At 45.6% G+C, this 21,689-nt stretch overlaps 1 protein-coding gene across 5 annotated transcripts in view; it reads right to left on the reverse strand.

Annotated features, from left to right (window-relative positions):
- Positions 1–21,689, reverse strand: part of LOC119952035 (neuronal PAS domain-containing protein 2-like) — a 263,046-nt gene that overhangs the window by 126,491 nt on the left and 114,866 nt on the right. The window contains exon 1 of one of the 5 annotated variants that reach the window (XM_038775517.1): positions 12,815–13,344. The exons of 3 other annotated variants lie outside the window; for them this stretch is intronic. The gene's annotated coding sequence lies outside the window, so the exon portion shown is untranslated. Of the gene's footprint in view, positions 1–3,920; positions 3,992–12,814; positions 13,345–21,689 lie in introns of those variants that run through there. One more of the 5 variants, XM_038775520.1, reaches the window with a different exon arrangement.

Raw genomic sequence — 21,689 nt, forward strand, 5'->3', positions numbered from 1 at the left:
TGTGGCTTCCCAGCGCCAGGGTCCCAGGTTCGATTCCCCGCTGGGTCACTGTCTGTGCGGAGTCTGCACGTCCTCCCTGTGTCTGCGTGGGTTTCCTCCGGGTGCTCCGGTTTCCTCCCACAGTCCAAAGATGTGCAGGTTAGCTGGATTGGCCATGATAAATTGCCCTTAGTGTCCAAAAAAGGTTAGAAGGGGTTATTGGGTTACGGGGATAGGGTGGAAGTGAGGGTTTAAGTGGGTTGGTGCAGACTCGATGGGATGAATGGCTTCCTTCTGCACTGTAAGTTCTATGTTCTATGTCCCCTTGGACTCCCTGGTGGAGAGTGGTGACATACGCGATGGCCTTCAACCTCTCTCTCAGAGGTCATGGCGTCAGGTTTCCATTTTTCAAGAGCAGCAGTGATTTGTGCTGGTGTGGTGCCACACCGGCTAGGTGGGAAGATACAACAATAATGGGCGGTGCATTGTGTGGCCCACTAATGAGATGGTGATGTATGCAAATCAGGCTCATGCCCTTCCTTGGCAGGAACCCGATTGCATCATAGGGTAGGGGAGGGCGGGGGAGTGGGGGGTGGGGGGTTGGGGGGGGGGGGTGGGGGGGAGTGGCTAGGAAGATCGCAAACCGAAAACCTGCGGTTGAGAATCGTGTTTTCAGCATCTCACGAGATTTAGTGACCATTACGAGAATCGCGCCCATGGCTCATGCAGCGGTTAAATCACCGCCTTCGAGATTCTGGGAGAGAGGATCCGGTAGCGATTTCAGAACAGTGCTTGCAGAATTATTGTGTGTGTGTGTGTGTACGTGCGTGTGTGTCATTGGGCACCACGGTAGCATTGTGGTTAGCACAACTGCTTCACAGCTCCAGGGTCCCATGTTCGATTCCCGGCTTGGGTCACTGTCTGTGCGGAGTCTGCATGTGCTCCCCGTGTGTGCGTGGGTTTCCTCCGGGTGCTCCGGTTTCCTCCCACGGTCCAAAGATGTACAGGTTACGTGAACTGGCTAAATTGCTAAATTGCCCTTAGTGTCCAAAATTGCCCTTAGTGTTGGGTGGGTTTACTGGGTTATGGGGATAGGGTGGGGTTGTGGGCTGGGGTAGGGTGCTCTTTCCAAGAGCCGGTGCAGACACGATGGGCCAAATGGCCTCTTTCTGCACTGTGAACTCTATGTGTCTGTTTGTCATCAGCAGATTCCAATTTCTACACTGATAATTAACTATTGAAGAAACAAGGGTATTGTGCTAATCTGTGGTCGTGATTTACTCAGAACTCTATTTCACAGTGGGAAGAATCCATAATTCAATGTGAGTGCTTCATTATGTTCTTATTGTCATTAATATAAAGGAAATTCGAAATTTGCTCTCCGCTGAATTATTGCGTTATTCTTTTCCATTCATTCACAGGAACTGGGTATTACCAACAAGACCAGCAATTGTTGCCATTCCTGATTTCACTTGAGAAGATGGGGGTGAGCCACCAACTTGCATAAAACTGAGTGGATTCTTGGGCCATCTCAGAGGGCAGTTAAGTCAAACACATTGCTGTGGATCTGAAATCATATAGAACATAGAACATACAGTTTAGGGGCTGGTATAGCTGGGGCTGGTTTAGCTCACTTGGCTAAATCGCTGGCTTTTACAGCAGACCAAGCAGGCCAGCAGCATAGTTCGATTCCCGTACCAGCCTCCCCGGACAGGCGCCGGAATGTGGCGACTAGGGGCTTTTCACAGTAACTTCATTGAACTCGTGACAATAAGCGATTTTCATTTCATTTCATTTTTCATTTCATTAGAAGGAGGCCATTCGGCCCATCGAGTCTGCACCGGCCCACTTAAGCCCTCACTTCCACCCTATCCCCGTTAGCCAATTACCCCTCCTAATCTTTTTGGACACTAAGGGGCAATTTAGCGTGGCCAATCCACCTAATCTGCACGTCTTTGGACTGTGGGAGGAAACCGGAGCACCCGGAGGAAACCCATACATGTGCCAGACCAGGTAGGGACATCAGATTTCCTTCCCTGAGGGGCATTATTGAAACGGATGTGTTTTCACAACAGTACAGAATATCCACCACTGGCACTAGCTTCGGGGGAACGCTCTGAATTCAGGTCTCGAGATTGTTAATCCAACCCTCTTGCTCACCAGCCCAGTAGCAGAGCCACGATGCTCCCTGGCTCATCAGGTTTGGCTTCTATTGCTGACTTTCCATCTCTAATCGCTAGCTGTTTTCTTACATCTTCACTGTTCAGTTTGATTTCTTTTGGAAAACTGGAGTACTTAAAGTTTTTTTTCTGCATGATGCTTTTCTGAAACCAGTGTTAAATTCTTTAAATGAAATCATGAAAATTTACAGCACAGAAGGAGGCCATTCAGTCCATCGTGCCTGTGCTACCTGAGAAAGAACTATCCAAACTATTCCCATCCTGGTCCAAAACATTCGAGGTTATAGCACCTCAAGTGCACATCCAAATACTTCCTAAAGGTAATGAGGGCTTTAATACGGTTAATGACACCCAAGGCCGTCATTCTCTCTAGCTCTGCCTTTAGGTTACCCCTTAATGGCGCCGGCACACGTTTGGGTGCATGAATCACAGGCTTCGCATCTTCCTTCAACTGAATCTTGTACGTGTATGGTAATGTACCAAAACCTTGGAAAATTTCAGAGAAATCATTCAGTATGGAGTCTCCTGAGGGAGGAGGGCCTGTCACAGCACTGTCTGCACTATAGACTCATCGGACAAGCTGTAACTCTTCATATGTCTCAACTCCAATTATGGACTCACGGTCCGCCGCCACCACAGAAAATTTCAGCTTGTATATTTTGGTTTTGACTTCGACATCAAGCTCACATGCTCCGAATGACAAGATTTTGTTACCATTATAATCTCTCAATAGTACTGTTCCGGTAACTATTTTTTGCTGAATTCACAGCTATTTTACATCAGACAGGTTGATAAGGTTGGCCCTCGCACCAGTGTCAAGCTTGCCTGTTATTACTGTGCCATTTATTTTTAATGGCACCGTCCATTAATCTGTATAATTATTTGCCTTCAATTCACTGTTGCTGCAGATTGGTACAAATATATTTCTGTTTGATATAACTTGAGTTTCCTCATCTTCGCTGGAGATCACGTCTACAAAGAATGTGTTCTCTAAACACACCTCATCTCTTTGTTTGTTCAGGTATTTTTCTTTTATAACATTGGGCTGCAAAATGATTCCTGCCATTGCAGATGGCACATGTTTTTCCATAAGCAGGGCATTGCCATGGCATATGCCGTTTGCCACATGGCGGACACAAAATGGAGGATCGGGCCGGTGCTCAAAATGGCTGCCCGCATTGGGAACTCGTTTCTTATTCAGCTGCGTCACCTCACTAATGGCGTCTGCCGTTGCGCCAAAATGACAGAGATTCAACGTGTCGAGCTGTTTTGCAGCAAGCCCACTAGTGTGACATATTTGAATGGCACTTTCAAGTTGCAGGTCTGTTTTTAGCCGCTCGCGCGCATTATTATTGGAGATTCCAAAAAATATCTGGTCTCGTATCATTGACGACTGGAGTGTGCTGAAGTTGCATGACTGCTTTAAATTGCAAGTCAGTGAGGAGGCTATTGTAGGCCTCTCCTGCGTTCTGGGTGCACGTACTGAATTTAAGGTTTTGTTTTTTCTAGGGGAGCAATGCTGACCGAATGGTTTGAGCATTTCTTCGAAACCTTTGCTGTCAGCCTCGTTGTCAAATGCAAAAGTATCGAAGATCTCAATTGCTTGGGGACCTGCTACAGTGAGCAGCAGCACGATACGCCTCCCCTTGGGCTCTGCCTGCAGACCAAGGACTGCAACGTACAGTTTAAACTGTTGTTTAAACACCCTCCAATTTTCATCCACATTGCTGGTAAACCAAAGGTGTTGAGGTGACCTCATACCTTCCATTCCAGGCTTTGAAGTTTTAGTGCGCATTGAGCACAAGATGCCAGTCGCTTGCAGGGTTACTAGCAAAGATACGTTTCTTCCTTATCCTTCAAAGTTATCTTCGGTGATTCGGATTTTCTTACACAGAATCTTCAAGTTAAATCATCCAACCTGGTACCATGTCATGTTCTGTAGACTGGCCAAAGTGAATGATCAACTACAGAACAAATAGTTAAAAATAATTTATTGTAAAGCAACTGTGTGGTAAGAAAACTAGGATTAACAACTGACACTAACAAACAACTCTTGTGGAACTACTGCAAATATGTCTAAATTCCAGCACGACTAAGTCCCAACTCCCAGATCACATGGTCACATGATGGGGTTTACGATGCCCTCTAGTGGTCGGAGGACGTGCATCACATTATGTGCAAAATTACATTATGCATCTCATCACAGTGATGTGTCCGGTTTAACAGCAATATTTACAAAATTGGAGGACGTAAGTGGTATCATGAAAGACATTTTTAAATGCAGTTTTTTTCACAATTTTAGTGCTTTGATATGCCAGTGATTGAGGCAGTCAGTATAAAATTCTAGACATACAATGAAGGGAATTGCCCAGTAGTAGTGCACAAGTGGGTTATTCTATAATTTATTTTATTTTCTCGAGAAAAAAATAAATTTTGATTAAAACTCATGTGTGCATTATATAGTCAATGTTAAGAAGAAAGAAGTAGTTATGAATATCGTGACTTTTTTTGCAAAACTACAAGCCTTTCTCTTGACAAACACAGATAATTGATGGCTGTCACAGAAATGGTCCTTTACGTTCATGATTCACAGCAAAGTTCAATTGGAGACAAGAACATATGTCTCATCGATTTGACCTCTGCATTGGGAGCACAGACGTGCTTGCAGAATTTCCCCCGAAGTACCAAGGGGCAAATCAGAGAACTTTTATAATCTAGTGCAGGTGCCAACAAAGAAAATTTTGAAACAGTTCCAAAGGGAGGCGAGGCGATATGTGAAAACGGTTTGGGTTACTAGATTGGTGCAACCTCCAAAGTAAATGTAGACCTCTGATCTTGAGCTTCATCAACTCTTCTGTTGTCAGGGCAGCACGGTGGCGCAGTGGGTTAGCCCTGCTGCCTCACGGCGCCAAGGTCCCAGGTTCGATCCCGGCTCTGGGTCACTGTCCATGTGGAGTTTGCACATTCTCCCCGTGTTTGTGTGGGTTTCGCCCCCACACCCCAAAAGATGTGCCGGGGAGGTGGATTGATCAGGCTAAATTTCCCCTTAATTGGAAAAAAATGAATTGGGTACTCTAAATTTATAGGAAAAAAAACTCTTCTGGTGTCGCCAACCTGGGTGTTCTGGTGTCTTGGTGACAATTTTCTACATTGTAAAAGGGTGGAATCAGGGATTATGTAGGGTGTCAAGCATAGCTTTGGACTCCGTTCAGCTCAGGAGAGATCAATGACCATTTCACTTCAGCCAGCCGAACACCGGGAACAAATCCTCGTTTTACCATAAGACCAAAAGACCATAAGTCATAGGAGCAGAATTAGGCCACTCGACACATTGAGTCTGCTCCGCCATTAAAGCATGGCTGATATTTTCTCATTCCCATTCTCCTGTCTTCTCCCCATAACCCCTGATCTCCTTATTGATCAAGAACCTATCTATCTCTGTCTTAAAGACACTCAGTGATTTGGCCTCCACAGCCTCTGCGGCAAAGAGTTCCACATCTTCACCATCTTCTGGCTGAAGAAATTCCTCCTCATTTCTACTTTAAAGGATCGTCCCTTTAGTCTGAGATTGTGTCCTCTGGTTCTAGTTTTTCCCACTAGTGGAAACATCCTCTCCACGACCACTCTATCCAGGCCTCAGTACCCTGTAAGTTTCAATAAGATCATCCTTCTAAACTCCAACGATTACAGACCCAGAGTCCTCAACCGTTCCTCATATGACAAGCTCTTCATTCCACGGATCATTCTTCTGAACCTCCTCTGAATCCTTTCCAAGACCAGCACATCCTTCCTTAGATACGGGGCCCAGAACTGCTCATAATACTCCAAATGGGGTCTGACCAGAGCCTTATATAGCCTCAGAGGTCCATCCCTGTGCACAAGGTTTTCTTTTGCATTGAACCCAATAGAAAAAAAAGGGCAGAGTGCAAAATGAGCCAACGCTTCAGTATTGTCAGTTCAATGCGATCACCTAAGATAAATTTAAAATCCAATGTTTCTTTACTGAGGGATGCAGACTTGACAGTATAGTGAAGTTGCCAGTCCTGACTACCACACCCAGGCTTTCTTGAGGATTTGCATTTGCTCACTAGTAATTCTTCCAACTTGGTTGTAATCAAATTGTGATTCGGAAACAGTGCCAAACAGGAAATAGTAAGATCATTTAGAAAACAGAAAGGACATTTAATACAACATATTTAGCCCCTTTTGATTGTTGTGAACCACAACTTCACACTATGTCTATTCAGCCTTTTGTTTCTTTAGATACTTATCATTAGCACCCATATTTACTATATTGATCTTTCCTGGTATTTTATTCTAAGGGTTGGATTTTCATGCCTATATCAGTGTCACAATGGGGGTGTGCATCTTTAGAATTGGCAGGTAGGATCTGATTTTGAGATTCTTACCCCCAAACCATCACTGGCTATTTTAAGCAGTGATGGCCAGATGTTCTGCCTGAGGAGTTATTTAATATTTGGGGTTGATCAAGTGTGTAAGTTGATGTTGAGCCCTGGTGCCATCACCTTCAGCTGAGAAGCAAGCCAAATGGGTGATACCACAGCACCATCTTTGTGCTCTGTTCAATAATAGCCAGAGAATCACCTAGAATCCACCCTCTTCTGCACCAATTAACTCTGGTGCCCGCAAATAATCTATTCTTGGTCTCCCTCCTATAGCTGGCTTCTCGGCAACAATCATCTGAAAATATGGCATCTTTTCCACATATCCACTGCCAACGCCCAGCTCTACTCCACCACCACCTCTAGACCTCTTCTTCGCTTCCTCTAAATTGACAGATTGCTCATCCAACATTTAGTACTCGATAAGCATACATTTCCTCCGGCAAAGTAATTGTAAAACTGAAGCCATTGCTTTCAGACACCACCACCCCCTAAGTCACTGACTTCATCCCTGTCCTTGGAACCTGCAGCGAATCCCTTTCACCCATCTTGTTCTCGCTGACCCACAGTGGCTCTCGTTGAAGCAACATTTTGATTTTAAACCTCATATCCTGGTTTTCAATCCCTTCAAGGCCCCACCTCTCCCCATCTCTGTAACCTTCTCCAGTTCTGCAACCCTCTGAAATACCCAACTTAAATCAATATTAAGAGCAGCAAATATAATAATAATAATCACTTATTGTCACAAGTAGGCTTCAGTGAAGTTACTGTGAAAAGCCCCTAGTCGCCACCTTCCGGCGCCTGTTCGGGGAGGCCGGTACGGGACTTGAACCTGTGCAGCTGGCATTGTTCTGCATTACAAGCCAGCTGTTTAGCCCAGTGTGCCAAACCAGCCCCTGCAGTGTCGCAGTGTCGGTTTTCGTGCTCCCTATAGGTTTTGCCACCGTGACAATTAAACAAACCAGAGAGGGGAGGCGGTGGTGTAATTGTATTGCCGCTGGCCTAGTAATCCAGGGATCCAGAGTGATGCTCTGGGGACCCAGGTTCAAATCCTGCCATGGCAGATAATACAATTTGAATTCAATAAAGATGTGAAATTAGAAGACTAAAGGTCAATATGAAGCCAAAGTCAATTGTTGTAAAAACCCATCTGGTTTGCCAATGTCCTTTAGGGAAGGAAATCTGCTGTCCTTACCTGGCCTGGCCTACACGCAATGCCAGATCCACAGCGATGTGGTTGACTCTTAAATGCTCTCAGGGATGGGCAATAAATGCTGGTCCAGCCAGCGACGCCCACATCCCTTGTACAAATAATAAAAAATCATATTTTACAGTATTGAGCAATATTGTTAATTTAACTGGAAAATATCCAATTAGTTATTTCTAACACTGTGCAGATGATAACACTGAGTTTGGTGACTGCCTCAGCCTCATTATCATGTTCTGCACATTCACATTGCACCATATGGACACCGACAGCAAATTCAGATTTGGTGGAAAGATTCAATATTTGCAATCCAGATAAATTGCACAAAATCTTTTCCATTCTGCAGAAGAAGTAGAAGACTTTCTCCTTCCTGGTTGCATTATATTATTCAATATAATTATTTCATACAACGGGGGTAACTGGATTCTATTTCATCAATAATATCACAGGGGACAAAGATCAAATAACTCCTGAGCAACAAAGTGAAATGATTGGACAACAAAGGTCTTCACAGTCAGTGAGAAGTGTTGGAGACCTCAGGTGTCTCTGCAAAATAACTTTTTTTTAAATTCAGAGTACCCAATTATTTTTTCCAATTAAGGGGCAATTTTAGCGTGGCCAATCCACCTACCCTGCACATCTTTGGATTGTGGGGGTGAAACTCATGCAGAAACGGGGTGAATGTGCAAACTCCACACAGACAATGACCCAGGGCCGGGATTGAACTCAGGTCCTCAGCGCCGCGAGGCAGCAGTGCTAATCACCGTGCTGCCCCTTAACCTTTAAGAGACCAGAAAACAAAGACTGAATAGTTTATAATTGTATCTGTGCTTTCTTGGTTAACAAATCTTAACATTCTACAGATTTATCCATCTTACTGCAGCATATTTTAAATATCTCCTGCAACTTTATCATGATATTTCTATACTTCAAAAATTCATAAAAGCACCAAGGTGGAGTACATATTAGGTATGTAGATAAAAAGGCAAGATTGAAGTCAATGGAAAAGACTCTTGAAAAACACATTCAGTGTAAAGCAGGTTACTGATTCATTATGAGCCCATTACACACTCCCGTCCTGGCAATTTCACTGCTCACAGTAAACTTTCATTGGCAAAAAAGCAGAACTTCAACCATGATTCCACCCACTGTTCGCATGATAATTATGAATGAGAAACACCATCTAGCCAAGTTCAACTCATCCACCCAGAACAACATATGAACATACGTATTTGGAGAACAAGTAAGCCATTCGGCTCTTCGAGCCTGTTCCGTCATTTGAAAACATTGCTCGCAATATACCAGTGACTACAACTGAATTGGCTGTGAAGTGATTTTGGACATTGCAAAAGGGGCGATATAAATGTAGGTTTTATCTTTCATTCGTTACAGCTGCATGGAGTAAGCAGAGTTACTGTAGCAATTGTGAAATTGGAGGCCCAGTGCTGATTCTCTCAGGATAATTAATCACAGAGCAATAAACAAATGTTCAGAAAGCGGCTGCAAAGAAATCACTACTTTTATAACACAATTCAACTCTGCAGCTAATACAACTTTACCACTCTGACTTTTCTGGCACCAACCCACAATGTACCATAAATTACATCTGCCCCTTTTAAGCTAATGACACCATGCCCAGAATTTTTTAATCAGACATGTAGCAACAGCTCATGTACATTGAATTGTTGATCTGAATTTTTCAGAGAAGAATGATGCTTAACGGAATAATTGGATTGTTTCCCCTTTACCCAGAAACTGTCACACAAATTGTGTTGTATGCTGTGAATTTACAGCCAATATGGGGAGAACCTAGGATGGAGTAGAGATTTATCGAACCTTTCTTTAAGCAATCTCCTGGTGACAAATAAGGGTTTTATTCCCATAGTTTGCAAGGTTGATTAAATGGTTGACAGTCAGTAACTAATCCTGTTTTTTTTAAATTTATTAATTATTTTGATGAGGCTGAGGATTCTCAAGCCTCTGGTGTATCAACACAGCATGTCATCAGAATTGTGCCTACATACTTTCCGACAAAATGAAAATTTGGACTGATAAGATAGAAAAATACAGCACAGAACAGGCCCTTCGGCCCACGATGTCGTGCCGAACTTTTGTCCCAGGTTAATCATAGAATTTTGGACACTAAGGGCAATTTATCATGGCCAATCCACCCAACCTGCACATCTTTGGACTGTGGGAGGAAACCGGAGTACCCGGAGGAAACCCACGCACACACGGGGAGGATGTGCAGACTCCACACAGACAGTGACACAAGTCGAAATCGAACTAGGGACCGTGGAGCTGTGAAGCAATTGTGCGACTGTGAGGGTTTGAATGCAAAAGATTATTTGGGGAAGAATACAATACTTAATTTTACAGAATCACGGGTGGAATTCTCCGAGCCCGCCGTGGCCCGAATTCTCCGGCACCCGGGAATTGGCGGGGGCGGGAATCGCGCCGCGCCGGTCGGCGGGCCCCCCGCGGCGATTCTCCGGCCCACGATGGGCCGAAGTCCCGCCGCTGACAGGCCAATCCCGCCAGCGGGAATCAAAACACCTCTGGTGCCGGCGGGATTGACGGCGCAGGCGGGCTCCGGGGTCCTGGGGAGGGGGGGGGGGGCGCGCGGGGGGATCTGACCCTGGGGGATGCCCCCACGGTGGCTTGGCGCGCGATCGGGGCCCACCATGGCGGGGGCGGAAGAGAACCCCCTCCGCTGTGCATGCGCCGGTATGACGTCAGCAGCCACTGACACACCAGCGCACGCGCGGACTTCCGCCGCCCGGCGAAAGCCTTTCGGCCCCAGCTGGCGGGGCGCCAAAGGCCGTTCGCGCCGGTCGGCGGCGCGGCAACCACTCCGGCGCGGGCCTAGCCCCTCAAGGTGCGGAGAGTTCTGTACCTTTGGGGAGGCCCGACGCCGGAGTGGTTGACGCCACTCCAATACGCCGGGACCCCCTGCCCTGCCGGGTAGGGGAGAATCCCGGCCCACATCTTTGTTAGAGTGCAGAAGGAGGTGTTTGGCCCATTGTATCTGCACGGGCTCTCCAAATAAACATTATGACTTGGTGCCATTCCCCTGCCTTTTCCCCGTACCCCTGCACATTGCTCCTATTCAAATAATCATCCAATTACCTCTTGAATGTCTCGATTGAACCTGCCTCCACCACACTTCCAGGCCGTGCATTCCAGACCCCAACCACTTGCTATGTGAAAAAGTTTTTCTCACATCACATTTGCTTCTTTTGCGAATCACTTTAAATCTGTGCCCCCTCAATCTTGATCCTTGTTGCTGGATGTTTTTTGGAATTGGCTAAATTTTATGCATTTTTGTGATGTACGGACATTGCACATTAACGTCATTTTTATTTTTGAAACGTTAAGATATCACCCGACAGTGTTTATGAAATATAGGATCATGCACTGTGTATTAGAAGATAGTAATTGAATTCTTATTGTGAATCACAAAAAATAGACTTTGATCAAGAGGTTGCAAAGGGACCATGGGCATGCACACATTTAACAACACTCGATTGTATCATCTCATGGTGAGGATTATTCTTGTACATTGGAAGAAGAAAAACTCAGGCGTGTCTTATCTGTGAGTTCAAATATGAATTATTTGATTATTAAATATTAAAATGTACTGGAGGGCTAAATGTCAATGGATCTAAAACAATCACTTTATGTCTTATATTAAAACTGAACTGTCTTTTCATTCTCCTAAGTTTGAAGCTGGTGAAATATAGCTTCAAACTTAGGAGAGTGAAAAAGACTTCAGTTTTAAACACCTTGCACAGATGGCTAGATGGGATGGGGTGGCAACAAAGGTAGCGGTGGCTGATTGTATCAACAAATTCAAGCATGAGCTGGATGAACATCTGGTAAAAACATTGGCTAGAGGGGTTGAGCAATTTGATATTTCCCACATCCCAACTTGACCAGCTGGAGGTGGAGATCCTTTAAAGTTTCACAATGTTGTTTTGCAGGCTTTACTAATCAGGGAAAAAAAGGAACATATGAAAGGAGTTTATTAGGAAACTTCTGGGAAAACGAAACGGCTATTCATCCCAACCAGACGCGCCTCCTCCCTCTATCTGCTTTCCTCTTTCCCCAGAAACGCAATCGATCATTGCTTTCAGCACACGAGCTGATTTCAAGAACATAAGTTTCAACGCTTAGTTTTATAGCATGCAATAACAGCAAACCTTGCATCCTGATTACAGTCACAGACGCAGAAAGAACAGATTTACTCGATGTCAGTGACATCTTGAGTGCTTGCGAGAGTGATAACTAGCTGCGGTGACATTTGACTGCAGTTACTTATCACTACTGGCAAGCTTCCCATGATAAATACACCACGCCGATTTAATAATAGAATGCTGCGCCATTTACAGTGCAGTAGTGAGATTTTCAGTTGTACACAACCTGTCCTAAGTCACTCATACCTTATGCTTGTTAACTCCCATAATGCTCTTCACTGGTGCAACATTCTACACATTTCCATATTGGCTGCACAGCAACTTTCAGTGCTTACATTACCCAACAATTATACTTCAAATCGCAGCACATCAGATCAATCGCTCCGTAACCAGGTTGCTAAATTCACATTTCCCTGGAAAAACCAGGCAGGAAAGAAAGACCAGTCTCCCTTTCTTAATTTCACTTTTCCGGTGATACAATTTGAATATCGATCTGCCTTTAAGACAGTTTAATTACCCACCTACGTAGAAACGAGAAACCTGTATTAAAACCCCGATACAGCTCGCATGCCTATCCAACCAAAAGTAAAGCCACAGGCAGCTTTACGTCTGCGCTGAAATGCAATAGTAATTAATTTATATTTGTACCCAGAATGTAATAGTTAGGTATTATGTGGTGGTTATTATTAGCCAATGCAATGAAAGTAAACTAAATGAACTCACTGCTTCACAACATTCAAAGTAACCTATTCAGAAACATAAAATGAATCCACCGACGAGATGTATTCTCCTTGATGATAGATTGTGGAACATAGATGGCATTGACATGCAAGCAATCAACGTACATACCTTTTATTTCTTCCCCCACTTAATCTCTTTTATTGAAGTTCAGTGCCTGGTGTGGCAGTACACCATTCTTAGAGATGCACAGTTCAAAGCCACAGACTCCACCTCAGCACCACAGGAAAACATTAAACATAACTCAGGTCCACCGTGAATACCAACAAGCCATACACACACAGTTAACCTCCCATCACCAACAGGGATTTGGGGAGATGACGCGGCGCAGGCTAAAAATCAAGGTTGGTCATTTGTGCAACCAATTCCCCTGCAAGGATTCTGTCTCAGTCCATCCTCCTCCAGCCACACATAAAACAGGGTTGATTGTCTGCTGGCAAGCTACATCGAAAGTAGGTCAATTCAACAGCTCAGCTGCTTAACAACACGATCATTAACAACTCGCTTCACAGTTCAGACATCAGACTGGAAAACATTGCAAAATATTCATTCTGAAATTAACATTCATCCCGTGTTTCCTTTTCTAAAAAAAAAATTGATGAAATAACATGTTCGCCTCTGTGTGCTTTCATGAAGTAGGGTTTCACTTCCTATCACAGGAACCTGAAAAATAACAATGCTGTTTAGCAAAGCAAGGTATTAACCGATGATTATGTAAGGCTCCTTATTTAAAACATTATTCTGCGATAGGAATATTATTTTCACGGGTCCAAGAGATGCTTCCCCCAGTCTTCAAGAATCAGCGTTGCTGACTTTGTTCTTAATTCAGTTACACTATTCACAATCCGCCAGCATCAATATTAATATTGCTTTCGATGCGCAGTGTACGTATATACAATATAGAAATGGAGGTTTCGCCTCTTGCAAACCGCAGCCTTGGAAACCTATAAAATCCCAGAGAATTAAAATGTTTGCCCATAAGCGCATGCATTACTGTTCCAGAGATTAGGTGCTCAAATTATATTAAGTGGAATGGTTCTACAATATTTCTGCAATTATCTACAAATGACTTTTCCCCCCCTTAAATTATATTTAATAACCTAATGCGTTCACTGTACCACACTGGACTCAGCTTTCCATTTACCATTGCAATCTGCGAAGCAATCAAAGTAGAATTCACTTCAAAATCTCTCCCTACAGATAAATAACATAAGTCAAACTCAGTCTTGTTAGTCCCCCTTTGCATTGCCATATACCGATGAGGATGGTGGTATTTCTGGACAGGTTGTCAACACTCCAGGATTGGCCTGGAATCTCCAGGAATTGAAGATAAATCTCCAGGATGAGTGGAACCCTGGAAAACAATCAGCGAGACATCCATAGAATCCCTACAGTGCAGGAGGCCATTCGGCCCATCGAGTATGCACCGACCTTCTGAAAGAGCACCCTACTTAGACCCACTTTCCCACCCTCTTCCCCGTAGCCTCACGGGGACCCCTTTGGACGCTAAGCGGTAATTTAGCATGTCCGATCCACCTAACCTGTAAATCTTTGGACTGTGGGAGGAAACTGGAGCACCCAGAGGAAACTCACGCAGACAGGGGAAGAAAGTGCAGACTCCGCGCAGATGGGTCATCCAAGGCTGGAATTGAACCCGAGTCCCTGCCGCTGTGAGGCAGCAGTGCTAACCACTGTGCCACCGTGCAGACATTAAAAACTGATTTTTTTGGTAATTTTCTTTGAATATTTATTTTCACCAGATATAAAAATGTTGAAACAGGGAAATGGAAAGATTTTTTGATGATGGTCAAGCATCATCCAATTGGATTATGAGTCTTTTTGCTTTCCAGCTGATGTCGGAAGGCAGTAGATCACAGGGATGGATGTGTTAACCAATGAGAAGCTGGAGTGTTTGGGGGGGGGGGGGGGGGGGGCGGGGGGAGTCATGTCATGAAACCTCCAGGAATACACTTATTCACAGTTGGTAACTCTAATTTCTAGCCACTAATACAAGAGTCACAATACACTGACAAACTGATAGTAGGTCACTCTGATAGTAGGTCGCAAATTGCATATGATCAGTGGGGTTGAGATTCAAAAATGCAATGGCATAAAGATGGGCAGAAAGAATTGAGGAAGTGATAATTTTAGAAGGCTTATTTACAGTACATAAATGGTGAGTGCACTAGGGGTGATAGGGTGATTAAATTGTACCTCCGGATTTCCAAACCACCTTCATCACTAAAGCTTAATTAACCGCAAGCTTCTCTCCACAAAATTAGCCCACAGAAATGACAACTCGGAAGGGTGTGTTGAGCACGTGATTCAGATGATGAGTATATCTGCCGCCGCGCTTTCACCTTATTATGCTGTTTGAACCCATCAATTAAAATGCAACCTGTAATCAATCATTGCTATTTTTAACAATGTGAATGATTACACTTTTATGGTTCTCGTTATTCACAAAGAGAGGCCTCTGCTTTTATTACAGGGTGACAGATGGTGAGGAGATGCAGGATGCGGGAGGTGCAAAGCTCGAGGACCAGATAGGGGCAGAAACAGTCTTAAGGAGTTTTTTTGAAGGCCAGAGATGAAGGTGTCAACACACAGTTAATGAGCGAGTGAGATCGACAAGGCAGGAACACAATAACTGAACTAGAGGCAATTTATCTAAGGAAAGATATATGGGAATTGGAGACAGTGCTGAGATGGTTCACAATCTTCATCCCGGGTATGGAGGGATTTTCTTATGAGGAGACTTTAATTAGGTTGGACCTGAACTCATAGGAGTTTGGAAGAAAGAGAGGTGAACTTATTGAGATATATCAGATTCACAAAGAGCTTGACAGAATAGATGCTGACAGGTTTTGCCCTTCTGGGAGGGTCTCGGACCAGAAGGCATAATCTCAGAGTAAGGGATCACCCATTTAAGACCGAGATGAGGAGAGTTTCATCAGAGGCTAATGAAGCAGTGGAATTCTTTGCTGCAGAAGGGTGGAGAGGTTGGGTCGTTAAGTATTTTCAAGGCTGAGACAGACAGATTGTTAATCAGTAAGGGAATCAAGGGTTATGGGGATAAGGTGGGAAAATGGAGTTGAAGATTATCATACCAGATCAGACATGATCATGTTGACTGGCAGAGCAGATCCTTGATGGGCTGAATGGCCTCCTTCTGTTCCTCCGTCTTATGATCCAAGGTTACATGGTGGGAGCAGAGAGTAAACGGTAACTATTGTTTGAGAATGGCACACCCAGCACAGCGATACAGGGCTGAAGGAAATTGACGAGACAGGGTGCGATATGGCTATGGGGTATTTGAAGACAATAACAAGATCCCTCAAGGCACTTCTCTAAGGGTTGAGAAGGCAGCTAAGTATGGGGAAAAAAACATGGTTGGTGGGGATGTCGGCTTCAGCGCAGGTGCGGATAAAGGCCACAGGAATCCAGATGACTGCTCATCCTGCGAACCTTTATGTTGTTAATTTCTCTGACCTTCCTAGAAATTACAATAGCATTAACTGTTTTACTTTTAATGGAAACTGATTCAGGTCTACTTCTGGTAGAGCAACACAAGATGGTTGTTAAATTGAGTAGCGATGGGCTATTTTGTTTATTATTGAAACTTAATCTGCTCGAGAATCTCTAAATGAAAAAAATTGAGTAAGAACAGAGTAATCTTCCGACGGGAACGTTAGTGTTTCATCAGAGCACATTCACTCAGTGAAACCTAGAGAATCCTAGGACCACTCGACCAGTTTCAGCATTAGTCTTCTGGGTTACAGGGAGGTTAACAGGAAAGGTCCCAGTCTCAGTGACAGATATATCCATCTACGTCTCATCAAAGAGTCAGCCTGGCTGTTCAATTATTAACAGCACCCTGAAGGACCATGGGCTAATGCAGCTCATAGAATCATAGAACTTACAGTGCGGAAGGAGGGAATTCGACCCATCGATTCTGCACCGGCCGTTGGAAAGAGCACCCTACCCAAGCCCACACTGCCACCCTATCCCGGTATCCCAGTAACCCCACTCAACCTTTTTGGATACCAAGGGTAGTTTAGCATGGCCAATCCACCTAACCCGCACATCTTTGGATTGTGGGAGGAAACCAGAGCACCCGGAGGAAACCCACGCAGACACGGGGAGAACGTGCAGACTCCGCACAGACAGTGACCCAAGCCGGGAATCAAACCTCGGACCCTGGAGCTGTGAAGCAACTGTGCGAACCACTATGCTACCGTGCTGCCCATATCAGTTATCAGATTAATAGCCCAGCACAGGTTTCTCATTGGCATCTCGAGTAAACCGACCCCCACTCAGAGATTTCTTCTGCATTGTATTAATACTGTGCCGTAAACATGTAAGCTCTACTTAATTATAAGGTTTTTTTCTTACATAATAATAATCACTTATTGTCACAAGTAAGCTTCAATGACGTTACAAAGAGTGATTGAAACTCAAGACCACATATCCAATATCAATGTAATTTTATAAATCACAGAATGGTAACATAGCATTGCTTTCATCGAGGTGACAGACAGGGATGTCCGTACCCAGTTTTGTCGGGGGGTCAAAATTGAGGTTTATATGGTGAGCTCTGGTGATTGCAACAGGAACGCAGGAATATAGAAGGCTGAATGGCCTCCCTCAATGGCTCTACCAGTGGTATTTAAGCCATGAGATAGGTGTTTTGCCCTCTGGCTGGAGATCTGGCAAGAACTCCATATCGCCTCTTGTGAGGAAGATCTGCCCTATTAATTCCCAATCGTGGATTTAAGTGACCAGCAGCAATCCTTCTCCAGGATCAACGACCCCGGGTCAGAGGTCCTGCCCTGCCCCCGCCCTTCGAGCTGTCAGCCAATCAGAGGCACTGCCAACAGGAGTGGTGGCAGCCATCGGCTAGGAAGACGACGACATGGTGGTAATGTCGGGAGTAGTAATCCAAAAGCTCTGGGGACACTGATTCAAACCCCACCAAGGCAGCTGGTGGAATTAAAACTTAATAAAATCCGAAATTCTAAAGCTAGTTTCAGTGATGGTGACCATGACAACCACCAACACCGATTCCTTTTAGGGAAGGAAATCTGTTGCCCTTACACGATCTGGCCGGCATGTGACTCCAAACCCACAGCAATGTGGTTGACTTAACTGCCCTCTGAAATGGCTGAGCAAAGCACTCAGTTCAAGGGCAATTAGGGATGGGCAACAAATGCTGGCCCAGCCAGTGGCCCCCACCTCCCACAAAAGAATAAAGAAAAAGATATGCACCCACCAGAGGCCTAGAATCAGTGAGAGAGGGCAGGATGGAGAGTCCAAGGTCAAAGATTGTGGGAGGGGCCAGGGCGGTCGACTGCAAGGATAGAGGAGTTGCTTTAAGGGCGCCCCCCCCCACCCCCCGCCCCTGCCAGCTTCTCAGGCTTCCTGTTTGATGACTCCCCCGCCAGCTGTTGCTGGAATGCCAGCGGCAGAGGGATGAGGCCCTCAAGGGGGCATTAATTGTCCATTTGACGGCCTAAATTACCGGCAGGACGCAAGGGCATCGTTGACCTTCGGCAGACTTAATTGAGGCAGAGATCGCAGGTGGCAGGATGCGCACCTGGCACCTTCCCACCCAAATAAATTACCCCGCGCACCTGCAAGTTTGTTTTGGAGGAGGCATTCAAAGCATCCGATGACTCTATGACTACTGTCACCCATTTGGCTATTTCAAGCATATAGGGCGAAATTCTCCGCCCCCCACGACGGGTGGGAGAATAGCGGGAGGGCCTTCCCGACATTTTTGCCGCCCTCCCGCTATTCTCCCCCCCCCCCCCCGCCGAAGTCCCGACCCGAATCGCTGCCGCCGTTTTTTTACGGCCGGCAGCGATTCTCAGCTGTTAGATGGGCCAAAGTCCCAGCCCTTTCCGCCGTTTTTACGAACGGCAAACACACCTGGTCTTGCCGTTCGTAAAAACGGCGTCACAAACTCGCTATTAATAACCATGGCACCGATAGGCACGGCAGTACCACGGCCGTACCAAGGGTGCCATGGGCCCGCGATCGGTGGGCACCGATCGCGGGCAGCGGGCCCGATGCCCGCGCACTACTTGTCCTTCTGCCGCCCCGCAGTATCCATTCGCGGGGCGGCTGAGGGGCAACCCGGCCCGCGCATGCGCGGGTTTCGCGCAAAAATGCGATGACGTCACCCGCGCATGCGCGGGTTGGAGTCTTCCAAACTGCGCATGCGCGGCTGACGTCATATGACGCGTCAGCCAGCGCTAACTCCGGCAAGCGGGCTTAACGATTTTCGTTAAGCCCGTCTTGCCGGTGCCTACGGCGTCGGGCTGCTAGCCCCGACCGGGGACCAGAAACCGCCCGGGTTTTACGGCAGCTTTACGATTTCTCCCGTTTTGGGAGAATCGCGCCCATAGCTTTTTTCACAATATTGCCGACCTAATCCATCAGCATTTTTTCATCACTACTTTCTGACTCTCTCCTAAATTTTCCAGTACAACCAGGCCCCATAAGATCATAAGACATAGGAGCAGAATTAGGTCACTCGGCCCATCGAGTCTGCTCTGCCATTCAATCATGGATGCAAGAGCAGATCAGACGCTGGGAATTCTGTCCCGACTTCCCCAAGTCTGTGCAGCATCTAAAGGGAACAAGTCAGGCAAGTTAGGAGTGTGATTGAATAATTTACACTTGCCTGGATGGGTGCAGCTCCAACGACACTCAGGAAAATCTACACCATCCAGGGCAAAGCAGCCCATTGGATTGGCACTCTATCCACTACCTTAAATGTTGATTCCCTCCAGCACGGCCACACAGTGGCTGCAGTGATGCACTGCAATAAATTACCAAGGCTCCTTCAACAGCACCTTTCAAACCTACAACCTCTACCACCCAAAAGGAAAAAGGGCAGCAGATACATCTGAACACACCACTACCTGCAAACTCCCGCCCAAGCTACACACTACCCTGACGTGAAAATATATCACCATTGCTTCACTGCCGTGTGGTCAAAGCCCTGGTACTCACTTTATAACAACTCTGTGGTGTCTTAAATCAGATGAATTGCAGTGGTTCACCAAGGCCATCAGCTTCTCAAGTGCAACTGGAGATGGCCGAGACAGCAATACCTTCGTGCTGTGAAAGCAAGTAAAACTCCTTCAGTAAAGTACTGGAACGTCAGTCCCAAGTCTTAGAGTTAGGGCTTTAATCAATTTACTGCCACCATTGGACCTTTGAAAAAAAACATTTAAAGTACCCAATTTTTTCTCCAATTAAGGGGCAATTTTGCGTGGCCAATCCACCTGCCCTGCACATCTTTTTGGGTTGTGGGGGTGAGACCTACACAGACACGATAAGAATGTGCAAGCTCCACACGGACAGTGACCCGGGGCCGGGATCGATCCCGGGTCCTCGGTGCTGTGAGGCAGCAGTGCTCACCACCGTGTCACCCTATTACCATTGGATGTGAACCAGATTTTGAAAATTAGGTGCCACAATATGTTAATGTCCTTTCTTGTGATGTTTTAATTATCGTGTCATTTTATTGGGTCGAAGTATTTTAGTGAATTATTCATTATGCTAACTAATGCAACTATTAGCTGGAAATAGAATCTACATTTCTGGACCTGACTTAATAAAACATTGTATAAACATTGCATGAGAAAGAAAGTGTTCAAGTATGGTGAGAACAGTAGACGAATTGCAGCCGACATTTCATTCGAGTCTGTCAAAGGAATGGAAATTGATAATCCCCAAAACGCTTCCAGCAATATTTATTTTCTGATACTTGTGGAACCAATCTATTCATGTCAACAGAATAAAGTTAGTTCCAAATCCTTGCTAATATAGCATTCTTCTGGCCCTATTGCACATTTTGTCATGCTTCAAGGCAAGTTACATACAACCAGCTTCTGTACAACACATTGCATTAATCACTGCCATAACATCAAGTAATTGCATTGTGGTATATTTATATATCTCACAGAGGTAAAATACATAAAAGCAGAAGAAATAGACACATGAGTAGACCATGGGGTGGATTGTCCAGCGCCTGCCACTTGTAATGGGTTTCCATCTTTTTCACTGCAGGAAGCACTTAGCTGCTTTAGATGTGGTGAGGAGCTGTCAATCATAGCAAGAGTGTTTAGACACATTATGGTTTGCATCAAGGGAAAGGTAGATCAACAATCCACCAAGCAGTTGCCTCTTGAGTAATCACACCGTCAATCACTGGCTATTGCAATGTATTGCTGTGTGAAATTGAATTGAAGATTTGCATTTCAAAACCTGTCAAAGTCAAAGTATTTCAAGCCCTTTGAAATGTAGTGAGCTTTAGAGGAAGTCTCTGATACTTGCAGCAGCTGCTGCTTTAAACGCTTTGGTCTGAGGCAGAAAATGTCTGGAAAGGGTAAGTGATAATGCAGTGACTTTTCATCCTACTACCGGGACTGGTCTTCATCTTTCTGGCAGAGGGCTCTGGTGAGGGTCTCTGATCAGGGTCTCTGATGGGGGTCTCTGATGGAGGGGTCTCTGATGGGGGTCTCTGATGGAGGGGTCTCTGATTGGGGTCTCTGATGGGGGTCCAGTGAGAGTCTCTGATGGGGGTCTCTGATTGGGGTCCAGTGAGAGTCTGATAGGGGTCTCTGATGGGGGTCCAGTGAGAGTCTCTGATGGGGGTCTCTGATGGGGGTCTCTGATGGAGGGGTCTCTGATTGGGATCTCTGATGGGGGTCCAGTGAGAGTCTCTGATGGGGGTCTCTGATGGGGGTCCAGTGAGAGTCTCTGATGGGGGTCTCTGATTGGGGTCTCTGATGGAGGGGTCTCTGATTGGGGTCTCTGATGGAGGGGTCTCTGATTGGGGTCTCTGATGGAGGGGTCTCTGATTGGGGTCCCTGATGGGGGTCCAGTGAGGGTCTCTGATGGGGGTCTCTGATGGAGGGGTCTCTGATTGGGGTCTCTGATGGAGGGGTCTCTGATTGGGGTCCCTGATGGG

The sequence above is a fragment of the Scyliorhinus canicula genome, chromosome 17 (genome assembly GCF_902713615.1).
Source record: "Scyliorhinus canicula chromosome 17, sScyCan1.1, whole genome shotgun sequence".
Classification (NCBI taxonomy): Eukaryota; Metazoa; Chordata; class Chondrichthyes; order Carcharhiniformes; family Scyliorhinidae; genus Scyliorhinus; species Scyliorhinus canicula.